Source organism: Brienomyrus brachyistius, unplaced genomic scaffold (genome assembly GCF_023856365.1).
Source record: "Brienomyrus brachyistius isolate T26 unplaced genomic scaffold, BBRACH_0.4 scaffold48, whole genome shotgun sequence".
NCBI lineage: Eukaryota > Metazoa > Chordata > Actinopteri > Osteoglossiformes > Mormyridae > Brienomyrus > Brienomyrus brachyistius.
In genome coordinates, this window is record NW_026042323.1 from 776635 (window position 1) to 793650 (window position 17016).

At 44.8% G+C, this 17016-nt stretch overlaps 2 protein-coding genes across 4 annotated transcripts in view; one reads left to right on the forward strand and one right to left on the reverse strand.

The window, feature by feature from the left end:
* The window catches only part of LOC125723415 (G-protein coupled receptor family C group 5 member B-like), a 337495-nt gene that overhangs the window by 157579 nt on the left and 162900 nt on the right, over positions 1-17016 (reverse strand). The window lies entirely within an intron of this gene.
* LOC125723385 (NACHT, LRR and PYD domains-containing protein 12-like) overlaps positions 16481-17016 on the forward strand; it is a 57992-nt gene continuing 57456 nt past the window's right edge. For all 3 annotated transcript variants that reach the window (XM_048999955.1, XM_048999957.1, XM_048999956.1), the window contains exon 1: positions 16481-16579. The gene's annotated coding sequence lies outside the window, so the exon portion shown is untranslated. The remainder of the gene's footprint in view (positions 16580-17016) is intronic.

A 17016-nucleotide genomic window follows, 5' to 3' on the forward strand; every position in this document is an offset into this window, starting at 1 on the left:
CAAACCCCTCCACCACGATAAGGTCTCGGCTCCAGGAGGGGGGAGGATAAAATGTTAAATTTAATAATGCAAATACATAAACCCAGTAAACATTTGCAAAGGTAACTGCAAAACATGGGAATGATATTGCATTTTACGCCATCCACAGATAAACTGAATAAATACGATTAATATCACAGCTCCAAAAAACGTGAGAAAAACCCAACCGCACTTCTGCCTGTGCACTGCCATGAGAAAGTTTAATGTCTACACAGGTACAAGTTATGGAACCTGGAATCAACATTTTTAATAAAACAATTTCAGAGGGAAATAATTAAAATCTGCAAAATATGATTCAAATAGATTTAAAAAGGTGTCATGGCATTAAAACTGATGAGAATCTATTGTTGAGCTGGCAGACGTAGTTATACATTGTATGATGACAGTGTACAGCTGTGCATCTTTCATTTTGTTTGCTTTGAATTGTAAGGAACAAAACTCACGCATTTCAGTTCCACTGGTAGTTACAGATACTCCTGAACTGCCTGCCAATGAGTCTCTTTTATTTTCACCTATACCCTGGGTGTCGTAGCAGCAAACTGTGTGAGTTTGTTAGAGTTGTGTGTATGTTTGTGTGTGTGGTTCTATGGAAGGTGGATGAAGCTGAAGCAGTGTTTACCTCACTGTAGGCGAAGATGTTGCTATAAATAAATGAGCTTAGCTGTAAACTACTGTGTAGAAATTTGCTGTTTCGTGAAGGCATGTTGGCAGGGGATGATGGGAAATGTAGTCCATGCAAATGTAATGCGCTACCATTCATATGCCACCATTACCACCCGACAAACACAGTACCAAACACATTCTCATTAAGACACCACAGGCAAATTAAAAAGTGGCTCCTTCACTTTTTACAGCGTATTGTAATTTATTTTGATAGCATGCCTCCCTAAAAAGCACATAAACATTTAGGGTAGTTAGGAGAATCGGGGGGATAACCATAAGAATCGAAAAAAGAGGCTTTCCCCCCTTTGGGCCCCAAAATGATCCCGATCCAGTATTCACCATCTCTATTTCGGTTTGCATGTTTGCGACCAGAAAAGTGGGCCTTCTCTCTATGCAGCTGGGTAATAAATCGCTAGGCCACACACCCCCAAAAGCATCCCCCAGCAGGGGTTGTAAAAGGCATTCCAGCTGTTAGTGTTCCAGATTAAAAGTCCACCAAAACCTGTCTTTTGGCGTTAATTTCAATCACGCTGTCGATGCAGGTGTAGACAATGAGACTCATGGTTTGGGGTAGTGGCGATCTGAACCATAAATCGAGACGGCATTTGCTGCTGATGACAGGTGACAGGGCGCCTCTGGCCAGCTTGTCTTCTTGGGAGAGATTGAGAGCAATTAGCGAGTAACTGTTTTCAAAATCCTCACGGTTAATGCATAACACTGAATCCCTTAAATGCCTGTTTGTAGCCAGGAAAAGGTTGTAAAACTCTCTGACTAACTGCCTCGCGTTAAAATCGGATTGGAACGGTTTGCTAGGTATGCGTTGGCCATTTACAGAGAGGCTCAGAAATTCCAGGTCACAATGCTGAAACCTAAATGGGTTTCTGTTTTGTGTCCCCATGAATGCTGCGTGGTCCACGATCCCCAAAACGATGTAGTGTGGTAAGTTACCCAGGAATAGATTGTCCTGCAGGCAGCCCCGCGATTGCGCAGGTAACGTATAATTTTTAACTACTACCCTATCCGTGTGTATAGGTCTGATCAGAGAAAATTCACGAGAGTTTCTACAGAATGTAGAACATTGTTCTGCAACCCCACGTTAGGGCCCTGGGGTGTGATGTCCACGCCCTGCCTGCCAGCGTACTAAAATCCACTTTTTCCCCTTTTTGAGCCTAAAACCTCTTCAACCTTGAATACACGTTTCAGAGATTGATTTGACTTTCTGCAGCTCCGCTTCATAAAATGTCCCCTCGAGTATTTCACCACGCATGTCCCTCAATTTATACACCGGCGGGGATCTGGGTACATGTTCGCATATGACAAAGTACTCGTCCGTAAATGTCTGCTCGTACTTTTGTCAAATATCTGACTGTGCTTAGATACTCTCACAGTGTCCCCTATATTAAACTTAAAACGTGGGCATTTGCTTTTTTTCAGAGGTAGGTGACCGTATAGATTCTCAAATACTCGATGAGCGTTATAGGGCGTGACCTACGAAGGTTTCATTTTAATGCTGCTGTGAAATGACTGGTTGTACCCCTTTATTAGGTCGTCTAACACATCAACATATCTTCGAGTGTTTTTAGTCATAAAGTACCTGTACATCCTCTCTTTTAACATTCAGTTAAATCTTTCTATGACGGAAGCTTTAAGTTCGCTACCCGTGGTGAAATTGGTGATTTGATGACTTTTTAAAAGGTTCTGAAAAGTCTGATTTAAAAACTTACCGGCATCCGTCTGTAGCTTGAGGGGCACACCCCCCCCCCCCCCCCCCCCCCCGGTTAAAATAGAATCAAAGGCCTTTGTTACAGCCACCCCCGTCTTGTTTCTTAACACACGCGCGTAGGCCTTTTTGTAAAAAACATCAATCACCGTAAGCAGATACTTTAACCCATCATTGTACGTCACCAGCCCCCGCATGTCACAAAAATCGACATGTCACCGATACATGGGTCTCGGTACAAACACTCTATGCCTTTGGAAATTCATTTTAACCGGTTTATGTAAAGTATAACTGTCTTGCATGGATAACCAATCTCTGATGTTATCAGTACCCAGTTTTTTTCTCCGTATCTTCCTCCACGGCTCTGCAGTCTGGTGGTGCCACAGTATTACCCTGGGTGGCTGGGGTCATAGCATGTACGGCTCAAGACACACGCTGCAGTCTGGTGGTGCCACAGTATTACCCTGGGTGGCTGGGGTCACAGCATGTACGGCTCAAGACACACGCTGCAGTCTTGTTAACAGGCATTATGAATGAGTGGCAGTAAGAGCAGGACGCTGTGTTTTCTACATGAGTGGGGCATACAGTTTTAAAAAAAATATTTACACGGGTATAAGTTGTATTACACTTTTAATACAGTTATAAGGTATACAGTTTTTAAAAAAAATGTATTATGCATTCAATTACATCGGTGACAGTTGTTGAGGTAGATTAGTGATGTCACACGCAATAAGGTCAACGTAGTGGCTATTTCAGTGATACAGGTATGCAAAGCAGAAAGCGTCTGATTAACATCGAGGTTATTACGAAATTTAAACAAGCACAACTACGTCTACAATTAAGGCATAAAATACAAAAATGTGATTACTATCAAATTCATTGTCAGGGATATAAGACAGACATGCACGTATGAGACTCTCAGGAGATTCCCCTTCTCTCTCCCCCAAGTAAAACTTTTCCCCAGTGATAACAATCCCCGACTTCTGTGATCTCAAATATCAGTCTATGAAAGCAGCAACATGCAAAATCATCCCTCGGAACATCCTGACAGTCGCTTTCTTTATCAATAGCATGCAGCAGCAGTGGACAAAATTTTCTAAAAACACATGTAAGATAAACCGCCGTAAGGCATTGCCTGGTGCAAGCTGCTTTTTCTTAGTTTCCGGCCTCCCAACGACTCACTAATTTTTCCGGTTTAAGTATGGAGTTGTGCTCAATCAAGTCCTGTTTCGGTTTATCGATTTCTTGCATTCCATCATGGGCCTCCTGTAGATTGTACAAAAGAGCTTCCACCGCCCCCTCCAACCTGCCGACAGGAGTTTGGAGGCCCAGGGTCGCTAGAACATAGCGGGGATCAGCCGATCGGTCCAGATGTCACGTACTGTAGCACTGAGTCATAGTGGGGATTGGCCGATCGGTCTAGATGTCACGTAGCACTGAGTCAAAGTGGAGATCAGCCGATCGGTCTTGATGTCATGTAGCACTGAATCATATTGGGGATCAGCCGATCGGTCCAGATGTCACGTAGCACTGAATCAAAGTGGATGTAAAAGTAATTCCTCTCAGATGGAAACCGGCAAGGATGCTGTCTTTGACTGGGATGATCCACCTCGCAGCCATAGAGGTTTTTCTGCTGATGCTTCCTGATGACTGAGGCCAAAAGTCCCACTATCATCGCTTTTATGCAGCTCAACATATTTGAACATTTTTCTGTTCTTCCAGTGCCAACAAGAGAACAATAAATAAACAAAGAATTTGTAATTGCAACAATTTTCTGGAAGAAGTGGTGTGTTTTCTGACAAATGCAAGGGTGCCAGTATTTTTGGCCATAACTATATATTACATGTCCAGCGACCCCTGTATTTACCATAAAAATCACAGTAACAAAACAAAAAAACGTGATTTTACAGTTTTCTTATTTGTTTTTAAAACAGAGAAATGAAACTTGAAGCCTGTTTTATTCTTTCCTGGGGGGTACTCCATGAAAGTAGCTAAAGAAAGGCAGACTTTACTGAAAAAGTCAGACTCCATCTCTAAACTTAGCCTCATCTGTTTTAACTAACTGTTCAGTTTTAACTAATCAAGGCCCATTCAAGACAGACTTGCATAGTCTCACTTAGTGCGCACACCCGCAATATTTAAGAAGACCAAATAAATAGATGAACGATAGATCGACCAAATGAGTCAGAAATCATGTAAAACGAGAGTGGTGTTTTTTTCTGCCGCAGAACAAACGCTGCTGATGGAGCTGTATGAAAAATACAAGGATGTAATCGCTAAAAAAGGCAATACTGTGGCCATAAACACAGCCAGGGAGTTGGCTTGGCAATGAATTGCAGACAGACTAAATGCGTAAATTACATAAGTGTTACAAGTTACTCTCCCACTAACTCAAACAAAATCATGTCATTTTGGTACACCTTACAGATTAACAAAATAACTCAATCAGATAATGTCAAATATTATGACAGGTGAGGACACATAATTCAACAGATTACATAACATGAGTAGTACCATCACGGAATTTCGGGACTCTGTTCCTAGACGTTGGACGTTCTTTGAGACACCGCTTAACTAAGCGAGACAGTTAACCTGGTCTGGAGCAGACTTGTTCACAGGTGTAAACTACCATGGTAACTCAGCAAGGATTCATTTAATACACGTTGACGGAATGGAACTCTCACTTAAATAAGACAGACTTATCGAAATAAGCGAGACTTTCCCTTAACCCTGCTTTGTGGAATCTTTGAGTTACTTGACGTAATCCCTGGTTCTTTGATAACAGAGTGAGGTGTTTCACTATGGGAATCGCTTTGGGCGTGACCAACTACGGAAGCTCCAATGACACCACGTCCATCTGTGATGGAAAGGTCGACCTGCGATCTGCTCCGCCCCTGCCCTACCAATGCGGTCGACCTCCCCGATGGCTCATTCTAAAAGGATTTCTTCCCGTGCCTGCGCAAGATGGGAAGTGATGGTGAAACACTGCAATCTCCCGAGACTGCAAACTATAAAAACGTGCAGAAAACCGATTTCTCAGACCAGACGTGCAGCATTAGCCTCCAGCACTGCATGTGCCACGGAAGGTCCTGAGAAATCCAGCCTGTAGAACCACACAAACATGTGTGGTGTAGCCCAGCTTGCCGCATGACAAATATCCTGGACTGACACCCCCTTGAACAAGGCCCAAGATGTGGCCCAGCTTCTGGTAGAATGGGCCCTCAAGCCCTCAGGAGGCCGAGAACCCCTACAAAAATAAGCTAAAGAAGTAGCCTGTACAATCCAGGGAGGAAGCCCCTCCAGGGCGGAGCCCAGGACACAAACATCTGATCATGCTTCCTGAAGCCTGCTGTCCTGTTTATATACACATTCAGGGCCTGAACTGGGTACAATGTGTTTAGCTTCTGTTCCTCAGCAGAGGAAAAATGAGGGGGGGTGGATGGCTGTCAGCTCCACCGTAGAGCACCTGTAGGTCGAGTCCACAACCTTAGGCACAGAAGCAGGATTAGGATGCAGGCAGACTTTGGTAAATCCCAGACCAAACTGCAGACAAGAAGAGCGGACAGACAGGGCCTGCAAATCGCTCACTCGCTTTGCTATAATCAAAGCTAAAAGCAGCGCTGTCTTAAGGGAGAGATATTTCAACCCCACCCCGTCCAAAGGCTCAAAAGGGTGATGAGCCAAGGCATCTAACACCATAGACATGATCCCACAATGGGACTGACAGCTTAGAAACTGGCCGTTTCCGGCGGGCACCCTTCATGAAACGACAGATCAGGGGGTGCTGTCCAGCCGGCTTCTCACCAAACCCCAGGTGACAGGCTGAAATCGCAGCCAGATACACTTTAATTGTGGAATTGCTTTCCCTTTTTCCAACAAATCCTGCAGAAAACAGAGGATTTCCACCACCGAACACTGAGAAGGAACAGTCGGTCTCTGTATGAGTATAACTCTCGAGGACACCCCCCTTAAAGGGATGCCCGACTCGAGAGCTTCCCTGGTATACCACTGGTGAAGCACCTTCACCGGCCAGCTGGGATGACGGCGAGGGCAAAGACCTAATTGCGCCACCCAGCGCTGAAAGTCCCTCATCATGAGGAGACCTAGATGCATCACAGATATCACTGACGCCATTAGCCTCAGCAGACGCAGGCAGAGTCTATACCAAACCACATTCCCTAATTGAAAGCGGGCGAGACATTGCATAAAAGACATTATCCTCCTCTCTGCTAACGTAACCCGAAACAAGAGGGAGTCTGTATGGAGGCCCCGTGAGCTGCGAGGGGGTCAAATGGTTCTTGATCCTGAAACCAAGATCCTTTGAACGGGATTATATTAAATAGTCGTCTACAGTATGTAGGACAATATCCTGACGCCGTTGTTTCTCAATGGTGCCAGAGCCTCCACACACTTGCTGAACACCCTCGGGGCTCGCGACAATACGAATGGGATCGACTGATATTCGTAGGCTGTGCCTCGGTATGTGAACCTGAGGAACTTCTTTCATCATGAACCATTCGTCTGGACGAATCGACTGACAGAGGATTTTGTGTGTCAGCATCCTGAAAGTGTTCAGCACACGGAGGTCCAATATAGGGTGAAGGGAAGAGCTCTCATTTTTTTGGAATGAAAAACTAACGGGAATAAAACCCTGCCGGCTTTCCCTTTCTGGGACAACTCTGATCGCTCGCTTGCGTAGCATGGACAAAATCTCGTCCTCTAGGACCTGAGCTGCATCGCCGTCAGCTACAGAGACTAACACACCGCTGAACCTGGGTGGCCTCATAGCAAACTGTAGCCTGTAACCTCGAGAAATTGTGGACAAAACCCATGGGTGCAGCACACATGAGGCCACTTCATTACCTGAGCTGACAACGGTCCCTTGAAAAGTTCTGCATCTGCGGCGCCTGGTGATGATGTCACCACCACCCCGGGGGAAGAGAGACTCCAGATTGAGGAGCCAGAGCTCCCCCTGGTGATGGAGTTTGGGAAAGATTTTTTACATCTTTTTTTCTGAATAGTGGGGAGCAAGTTGCCCTCGGCTTCCGGCCTGGCTGCGACAATGCACTCTTTATTTTTGTTTCCCCTGAACTGAAACATGCTTGGTGACACCTTGCTACAGAACTCTCGGTCTCCTGAATTCGAAGAGACCTGACAGTGGAGCCCCCCTGAACGAGAGGGGCCTCTAAAAGCAGAACACCAAGGTTGTCTGTCCCCCACCTCATCCTCTTTGAAGGAGGGGGTGGGTGGGGCCACGCAGGCATCAGGCAGCCCGCTTCTTCTTCCCTTGGCCGGGGTGGGGCGGACGGTTCCTTGCTGCAGAAGGAACCCCATGGCCCTGGGTTAGCCGCCCTTGGCTGCTGAGCTGCCTGCTGTCCACCAGGAGCTGGACGCTGGACTCTGGCTCCGCCTGCCTCCCTCTAGCCATAGCTGCTGCTGCTGCAAAGCTGGATCTGGCTGTCTGAGGGGGGTGAGGTGGCTGTTTGCCAGGTAGACAGAGGTTAAAGGCCTCATCCTCCTGCTTCCTGAGGGAGCTGGTTTCCCTCATTTTATCTAGGGCTGGGCCAAAAAGACCTTTGGTGGGGTCATAGGCTGCATCCCCCAAGGCAGAGAGGCTCAACCAGAGGGCTCTCTCACCTGACACCGCCAAGCCCATCACCCGGCCACAGCCTTGTACTGGGAGACGAAGGTCATTCACCACACAGATCTCACCCCAAAGGACCGGGTTTGGCACCCCCGAGTCCAGCTGCTGGCCCATCTCCTCCAAGATCTCAGCCTGATATGCAGATAGCAATGTAACTGCATTCAGAGAACACACTGACTGTGCAGCATATGTACAGATGTAGCCCCTTGAATTCCCCCCCCAAAGCCGGCTGCCTGTTGGCTGCCAGCCAACTACCAGCCGGCTGCCTGCTGGTTGCCTGCCAAAAGCCAGCCAAAGGGACTGACCCCCCTCCTTCTGGGGGTGAGCCTAAATTATCGTCTAAACCCGCCCATTTATTCACTTGCAGGGTGTTACCATGAGATGGCGCTTTCTTTACAAAAACACATTTTAGTTGTGGTCACAAGTTTACATACAACAGGTATCAACCAGAATCTTTTGGTAGCCATTAGCAAGCCTCTGGCATAATTCTGGCTGAATATTTGACCACTCTTCTTTGCAGAATTTCTAGTTCATTTAAACTAGTTGGGTTCCAGGCACAGACCTGGCTTTTCAGCATAACCCACAACTGTTTTGAAGCTTGGCATCCTGATCAGGAGTGACAATTTATATAAAAACATAAGAACATAAGAAATGTATAAACGAGAGGAGGCCATTCAGCCCATCAAGCTCATTTGAGGAGAACTGTAATAGCTCAGCAACTAATAGCTAACTAATTTGTTGTTCTAATATTCATTTATTGTACTGTATTATTCCTGTAATATAATGTGATTGCACATTTTATACTTCAACGTTTAATCTGTTGCATGTTATAAACTGTGAAAAGGCTAGTATTGTATGTTTTCTTACAGTTTTTTTTCAATTGCTAAGACAGTAGCATAGATTCTACTCTGTCTCTTCACATACATGATCCATCCTTGGCATTGCTCTGGAGAAATATCTTGGCATACAGCATTCATTGTTTGATCTTGTGTCAATTAACATAATTTGTTTATTTTATGTGGTTTTTACAATCTATTTTAGAAAGGGTCTTGATAGTAATTTAGTAAAATGATATATTTCAGTTTTGACTGTTTTACTAGCAGTTTTAGGGTCAGTATGTACTTATCTGCAAAATGGCCTCTGATAAATTAATTGAAGAATAAATTTTGAAGAATTTAGCTATTGATTGCATTTTGTATGAAAGCAAAGCAAAACGCAAAGCTTAACAGTTTAGCCCACATAAGCTAATGTTCTGGTGATTGTATGAAAAGTTTTGAGAAAGCAACTTCAGTATTGCAGTATCTGTCTTAGCAATTGAAAAAAACTGTAAAATTCCCACTGCCTTTCCAAACTGATTGGTGTGAGGAGCAGTGACAGACATTCCAGACTGATGGGCCATTGACAGTATGCAAAGGTCTGGTGACTCCAAAGTCACTTCAAAGTTGTAACACTTTAGTAATCAAACCTCATACAATTCTTTGAATGTCTCATTCACCTTTGTGTAACCAGCCCCTATGTGTATAAGCTTCAGAGCTCAAACGTCTTGGCTAGAAATTTGACTGTATTTTTTGACTTGGCCACTAGCACACCCCATCCAGCTAGTCAATCTGTCCACTGCCAGTGGAGTTACAATACCTGATTTCAGGTACCTCACCTGATTTCACCAGGTGAATAGGAGCTGAATTTCGACGTCAAGGTACAAATGGGTCACAAAGAGGATTCTTTCTTTCCGTGAATCTGGCTTGGCAGTTGCACAACATTTTACTGTAATATGCCTCTCATTTGTTTATTTTTTGGCTTTGTTCTTTACAGTAACTTTTCTGGAGTACTGAATACGGCAAACATGACTGATAACTAATAAGTAACAACTGTACAGTATACAAATATTTTTGGTAGACGACCATACTTTTTTTTATTATAGTCTTACAGTTTCTGTTTTGCATGCCAACAACTATTTTGAGTGGTAGTGTTTTCATTTATTTGTGAGTTTAGCTAGAATTTTAGGGTTTGTGCTTAGTGGATTGATTAAAGGAGAGGAGATTTTAGGAAATGTTTTAGCAATTCAGAAAAACTGTAAAATGTTAAGGCATGTCAGACTACTTTGAAAGTGGGTGAGAGGCCTCAGACTCCAAAGGGTCACAGTAAATACTTATTATGCTGTGTTTCTTTTATGTTACTCTTTTTGACTCTGGTACTATGACAAAAAAATCCCAATCTATCTATCCAGTGCTACTTTATCATTCCATCCTCTTTGTGCAATGTAGTGATGTAAAGTACTGTCAGAAAAACAGCATGATACTACTGTTCCACCACCCTGCTTGACCATTGGTTCAGTGTTCTTAGGTTAAGAAAGCAACCTCACCTTGATCCCCTGCAAACATATCTCTTTTCATTGTGGCCAAGCAGAGAAGTTAATGACACATTCACACGTCATTGTGACTGCCCCCCACCCCCACCCCGTGAATATGCAGCCATCAGCAGCCTTTCAGACTGTTAGCCAGACAGAACACACTAAGGGATGTGTCTGTTTTATTCAAGCACAGTACAGAACAATATGTTTTTTTACTTTTCATTTTCCACTCTGTCCACCTTTATTCTCCACAATCAACCATATTACTTTGTTTAGGCCTGTAATTAGTCTGTTACACACATCTTGGGTCACTCTCCTCTCCCAACATAACTCTTGCTTGGACACGCAGCTGCTATGTATCTGGTTTGGCCTCCTTGTGGATGAAGTATTTCATCATGTGCCAAACAAGCTTAAAATCTGTTTAATTTTCATATACCACACTGTCCCTCATTGCTTGACAATATCAATCTTATTACTTTGTTTAGGTCTGTAATGATTATGCTACACACATCGTGGGTCCGCCTCATCTCCAAAAGGTGAAATAAAATACAAATTTTATCTAAATATGAGAAAACTATACTTGCTTAGATTTTCATTTTTTTGTAGTGAAGTTAAGATGTTCAGGTGTTCTACCTGATTTCAGGTAAGTCACTTCAGCCTTCATAATCACTGCTCCCCCTGGTGGATGGATAAAGCATTGCAAGTACTTTACACACAGAGCGGTAAGGGGCGGATCATGCCGGCCCACTTGTTCATTACATCATAATGTATCTCATTACAGTCAAGGCCCCACCCAGAACCCAGCAGGGGCCAGCCAAGGACCAGCCAAGGACCCATCATGGAAACTGGGGAAAATTCAAGCGGCTACATCTGTATACACCCTCTGGAAGGTGGACGCAGTCATGTGGTCCATCTTACTGGGCAGAGAAATGTGGGATGAAGCAGAGATAGAGTGGCGGTTTGGGTGGAGGTGGTAGGCCACTGAAGGCTCCACCGCTGGGGGTTTAGCCAGCCCCAGCTCCTCCATCCCCGGGATTTCCAGCTACTTAGAGTAGCTCTTAGTGGCAAGCTTGCTCTTAAAAGGGCTGGATCAGTAGTGATTCATCTCCTTCATGCAAGCCGGAACTGCAGGAAGGAGTTGGCGTGCTGAGGGCTGCACAGGTGGGAGCCTTTTCCCATCGTACAGGTCCCTCTCTGCACCCCCGGCATCCTGAGCTGCAGGCCAGGGTATACCCAGCTTAACTGCTGCCTGCTTGCAGACCTCATACAGGTTACAGTCTGCCTGGGAACCTGCATCTGTAGTGCTAGGGAGTCGAGACTGATGGGCAGGGAAGGTGGAGTCATCCTCCTCCTCTTCCTCTATATCACCCATATCAAGGAGGTCAGAGTTGATGTGGTTGCCAATCCGGCAATGCTGATCGAACAGCGAGAAGAACTTTCTCAGTGTGGAAATTACTCGGCACAATTCAGCACTAAAGCCAAAATCGCGTTCGTTGACGGACTCCAACGAAGGGCCGTCTGTGAACAGTTAAGCGAAATCAGCTTACTAGCCTGGCTGAGGGAGCTTGTAGTTCCTCACGGGAAGAAAGTGCGAATGAGCCGTCAGGGAGGTGGACCACATTGGTAGGGCAGGGGCGGAGCCCGGTCGCAGGTCGACCTGTCCATCACAGACGGACGTGGTGTCATTGGAGCTTCCGTAGTTGGTCACGCCCAAAGCGATTCCCATAGTGAAACACCGAGCGAAGTTAGAAAAAGAAACCCCCCATTTTTTCCCTTTTTCCTGATCTGATTTAAAATGAAACACAATGTGAAAAACAGTGTTGTTGCATTTCCAGTTTGGTTTTGAAACTGATATTTCAAAGAATGAATGATACATGGATTTAATAATAATTTTATTAAATAATAAGTTATTAGTATTATTATTACCTTGATTACTGCTTTGATTTCATCACCGGAGTTTAAAAGCCCAAAAATAAGGGAATTCTGTAATACATTTTCAGAAATTTGAATGTGGAGTTTTAAATTCCAAAAACTTCACCAAAAAAATTTTAATTACAAGCTGGAATTCAGCGTTAATTTTATTTTCAGAAACAGAAATAATTATGTTTAGTAAGTAATGGACAAACGTTCATTCACTGACACCTAATTACACTAAGCGATGCACACAGATATCTCTAATCCTTTGATCACACACACTGCTCTATTCACAGACAAAGGAACTGTACAGAACTAATACCCCCCTACTCAGACTGGCTGTGTGTCATGTGTTTCATGTGTGGGACAGCAGGACCAACCTGAGCTGGGAAATGGTGAGGGAGAACTCATGAAAGAGGAAAACTATCATTTGTCAATTATGCAGCTGTGAACTGAACTACTTTCTGAGGCCTAGATTTAGGATGAAAGCAGAATCATAGTTTAAAATTACATCTGATCTATTTCTCTTATTATGAATGATTCTGAACTGAACTTATTTCTTCTAAACTGTGTAACTAAACTGGGCATGATACAAATACAAAATCAATGCAGTTTGACTTGTGAACTTAAGAGCTGAAATGGTTTTATGTTTTATCTCAGGGTGGGCAAAGGGCAAGTTGGGATGAGGTTGCAGCGGAAACGTACTGGTGTGAATCATGTGATATTCGGGTTTCAAATGTCAGGTTTAAAGTTCAGGTTTATTGTTTTATATCTGGTAATAACTCTACAGCAACTGGACTTTGATGTTAAAAATGTTCACCATTCGTCTGAGGTGAGCTGATGAGCTCATCTCATGTTGCGAAGGCTTTGCCGCAGCCTCAGTATATTCCGAGTGCTGCTTTGCTGTCATTTTGCGCTTTGGGCTGACTAACTGGTTTCCGGATATCATACCTGCATGTCTTCAGACTGAACCACAGCAGTAGATTAAAAAATCCATGGATTTGGCTGGTAATTCACACTTCCAGATTGTGAATTATATTTTAACTCAGTCTATCTTCTCCTATTTTGACTTACCCTATCTTATCATATTTCATCATAGCCTCTTATCCTATCTTATCCGATCCTATCTTTTCCTATCCTATCTGACATCTATAATAATACTTAAACAGTATCTCTATTATCCTTCCTACCCCGGCCATAACCCACAAGTCCGTCAGGAACAATGTCTCTGTCCTTCCTCCGTCCCTGGCCATAACCCATAAGTCCATGTATTCTTGTCTGGAGTTGCTGCTCCGCCGATCGCTGACGCTGCCCCTGGCCTCTCTCTGCTCGCAGGGCGCAGGAGCCGTTGCTGTCTGTCCGATGGAGGAACTTCAGCTGGGGCCTCTTCCTCGTTGCTCCTGCTTCCTCCAGGGGGGGTGGCCTGTCCCTCGCGCTCCATGGACGACTCCTCTGGCCACGGAAACTTTCTTCGGTTCCAGTCTGGGACAGCCGGTTGTTAAAACAAGGAAAGATGATTGATTTAAGACATTTTAAGCTCGAATGAAAGTGCTCTAATAAGGTCTCTTAAGCCAGGGCTTTACCTTCGGTATGTAAGACAGCCTCCGTGTTGATCGGGGCTTGTCTGTGTCATCTGTCTTCTTAATGACACCTTCCTTTGTTGTTATCCATCCATCCATCCATTTTCCAAACCGCTTATCCTATTGGGTCGCGGGGGACCGGAGCCTATCCCGGGAGCAATGGGCACGAGGCAGGGAACAACCCAGGATGGGGGGCCAGCCCATCGCAGGGCACATTCACACACCATTCACTCACACATGCACACCTATGGGCAATTTAGCGACTCCAATTAGCCTCAGCATGTTTTTGGACTGTGGGGGGAAACCGGAGTACCCGGAGGAAACCCCACGACGACATGGGGAGAACATGCAAACTCCGCACACATGTGACCCAGGCGGAGACTCGAACCCGGGTCCCAGAGGTGTGAGGCAACAGTGCTAACCACTGCACCACCATGCCGCCCCCCCTTTGTTGTTATTTTTACTTTAATTGTAATTTTAATTTTAATCTTAACTATGTTTATTTCTTTGTTCTCCATTCTTTAGATGGCAAGACTCTTCAAAATACAACCAGTCGTTCAGATGCTTGAAAGAAGATAAGTACAAGTGATTCAAAAGTATTCAAGCTGTTGTCACGGACGCCTATTCGTACCATAACAGACGATGCGATCCTATGCAGCTTGTCGGTGACTTTCGGCCGCGTTTGGCTCCGACTGACCGGTCGTAGGTCCGATTCGGCCGTAAGCAGGTTGCCAACTCTGACACATCTGGCGCGAGACTCGGGCTTTCAGACTCAAACGCTCACAGCAAGAAATCTTACGCCGAATCTCTATTAATCCGTTTTAAACCCAAAATTAGCTACATGAAATGTGCGCTCCTGATCATATGTATAGTATATTGTACAATAAATGCTATAGCATTTAAGTCGTATTGTTGGGTCTTTTTTAATCATAATTTTATTTGTTCGTTCCTGCCGACAGTTGGGGCAGAGCCTGCAGTGAAGACACATAACTACATGGTCACATGATCAGAATGTGTCACATGATCAGGTCTGAGGGACTCTTACCTTCTTTTTCTCCTCATAGGGCAAATGCAGAACAAAAATGCCATCGCTTAGGGAGCTGATGGAGATGCCAATGGAGGCAAACCCATCAGCCTGACCTGTGTGGCCCCACCCCTCACTGCTGATCTCTGCTGTCTGTTTATGGCCGGATCAGTGTGGTCCCATCCCTCACTGCTTATCTCTGCTGTCTGGTTATGGCCGGATCAGTGTGGCCCCACCCCTCACTGCTGATCTCTGCTGTCTGTTTATGGCCGGATCAGTGTGGCCCCACCCCTCACTCCTGATCTCTGCTGTCTGTTTATGGCCGGATCAGTGTGGCCCCACCCCTCACTGCTGATCTCTGCTGTCTGTTTATGGCCGGATCAGTGTGGCCCCACCCCTCACTGCTGAACTCTGCTATCTGGTTATGGCCGGATCAGTGTGGCCCCACCCCTCACTGCTGAACTCTGCTGTCTGTTTATGGCCGGATCAGTGTGGCCCCACCCCTCACTGCTGATCTCTGCTATCTGGTTATGGCCGGATCAGTGTGGCCCCACCCCTCACTGCTGATCTCTGCTTTATGGCTGTGGCCAGATCAGTGTGGCCCCGCCCCTCACTGCTGAGCTCTGCTGTCTGGCTGTGGTCTGACCCGTGTGGCCCCACCTCTCACTGCTGAGCTCTGCTGTATGGATGTGGCTGGATCAGTGTGGCTCCAGGGCCAAGCAAGAGCTGGTGTTGCTGTGGGGGGTACATGCCTCTCCTGTCATACTTGGTCACAGCCACGCCATACTGCAGGCCACTGGGGACAGGAGGGGATGACACACGCTGACAGGCTCACAAAGTGCATGGACACACTGACACTACAGATCTGTCTGAATATCTTTTTACTCTTGTTTTGTTTAATGTTCTGTCTGTAAAATATATTACCTGTACTTGTTGAGCACTGGAAATAAAAAAGTGTGATTCAAGTGTTTATTTTGACCTTATCTTTGCTGCACCAGTTAATATATTTTTATGAAATTATAAAATTACACAGTTTTGTCTTTGACCCCCCCAAATAGCTTGGATCCCCCTATTGCTAAATTTATCAAATCGCCACTGTTAATGATTTAAGTGTTACTGCAGTACCGCTTTTTACATGCACGATCATCCTGAATGTGTGATATAACCGAATTATGGTTATTGTTACTAATTATTAAGTCACATAGATAATATCCCCCCAAAACCCTTCGATGTGCCGCTTGTCATGTTTCGCGGGTAGCGACGGGCAGGTAAGTGGGCAGGAGGCAGGGAAAGACGAGGCAGAAAACTGGATTTATTAAGGGAAGAAGGCTACCGGCAGGACAGATCAACGATACTAACATCTAACATCAATAACGGACAAAAGGCAGGGCAAGACGTGAACTGAAACGGAACAAAGACTGGTTATGATTGGGGAAGCACGCGTGCATAATCAGGGGGCGTGGCACACACGAGGATCGTACGAGCTGGGCATGACTCCGCTGAGTCCGTGTCCATTTTTTGCATGAAACGGTGCTGATCATTTCTTGCCTGTAAACGAAAGTGAAATGAAGTGTCGGGATTTTAAAGGCAGAGTCGCCATTTTATAAAGATTCTGGAATAATGTAAAGATATTCTATGTTTCAAGGTAAGATTATATTAATAAAATTTATATGTTTAACACAGCTTACATTTATAGCAGGATTTAAAAATTTCCATGTAATTAAACATTAAATATACGTCCGTACAGCACAGTAGGTTACTGTACGTGTATCAGAAGAGTTTTCGAATTAACATCAATAATATTTAATTACTTACGCTCAGCCATGAGTTCGCCTAATATACTGTGCTACGTAACTATGGACCGGGACGTAGGCTGTAATATTTTGAAGCTATATTAAGTTTTTCTTTTATTAAGTGTTGGGGATTAATGCCAGTGTGCCGAAACATCCGGGTTAAACTCAATGCTTAACATTTTATTAAATCAAAGGTTTTACCACGGATCTGTTCTGTGTTCTCCGATCTGAAATGTGCTGATTAATTGTAGTCATACTTTGCAGTCGTATTTAAACTGTTTAAAGCAAA